This window comes from Tupaia chinensis, unplaced genomic scaffold (assembly GCF_000334495.1).
Source record: "Tupaia chinensis unplaced genomic scaffold, TupChi_1.0 Scaffold149892_1, whole genome shotgun sequence".
NCBI classification, from domain to species: domain Eukaryota; kingdom Metazoa; phylum Chordata; class Mammalia; order Scandentia; family Tupaiidae; genus Tupaia; species Tupaia belangeri.
In genome coordinates this window covers 280,688-281,230 of record NW_006209736.1, presented here as the reverse complement: position 1 = coordinate 281,230, position 543 = coordinate 280,688, and the positions used below count along the sequence as shown (strand labels likewise).

Sequence of the window (543 nt, the reverse complement as noted above, 5' to 3'; positions counted from 1 at the left end):
TTTTTTTTTTTTTTCTGATGAGAGGTCATATGATAATCTTACTGAGGTTCTCTTGTGTAGATTAATGTTTTACATCAAATTTTGCATATTTTCAGCCATTGTTTCTTTGAATGTTTTCTGCTCCTAACTCTGGTTCTCAAATTATATATGAACCTCTCTGAGGTTCATTTTTCTTTATTTTTCTCTTTATCCTTGAGGTTGAATCTCTACTGATCTATCTTTATGTGTATTAATTACTTCTTCTACGAGCTCAAACCTGCTGTTAAGGGTCTTTAGTGATTTTTTTTTTCATGTGAGGTACTATACTTTCAACTCCACAATTTCCATTTAGTTCTTTTGTATATCTTTATTGATATTCTTCATTTGATAAGATATTTTCATCATATCTTCATTTTTTTTTAAAAATTTTTTTATTTGTCTATTTAGTTTTTGAGCAGTACAGACTGTGAGAGAAGGACAGGGAATGAGGTACTTTTTTTTTTTTTTTGGAGAGATTTTCACTGTAGGGCGCATGCGCTCGCCAGACAGACAGAGAGAGACATA

At 30.9% G+C, this 543-nt stretch overlaps 1 protein-coding gene across 1 annotated transcript in view; it reads right to left on the bottom strand.

The window, feature by feature from the left end:
* Positions 1-543, bottom strand: part of LOC102495077 (uncharacterized) — a gene marked incomplete at its 3' end in the record, with an annotated part of 40,580 nt that overhangs the window by 16,410 nt on the left and 23,627 nt on the right. The gene's annotated exons all lie outside the window — the stretch shown is intronic.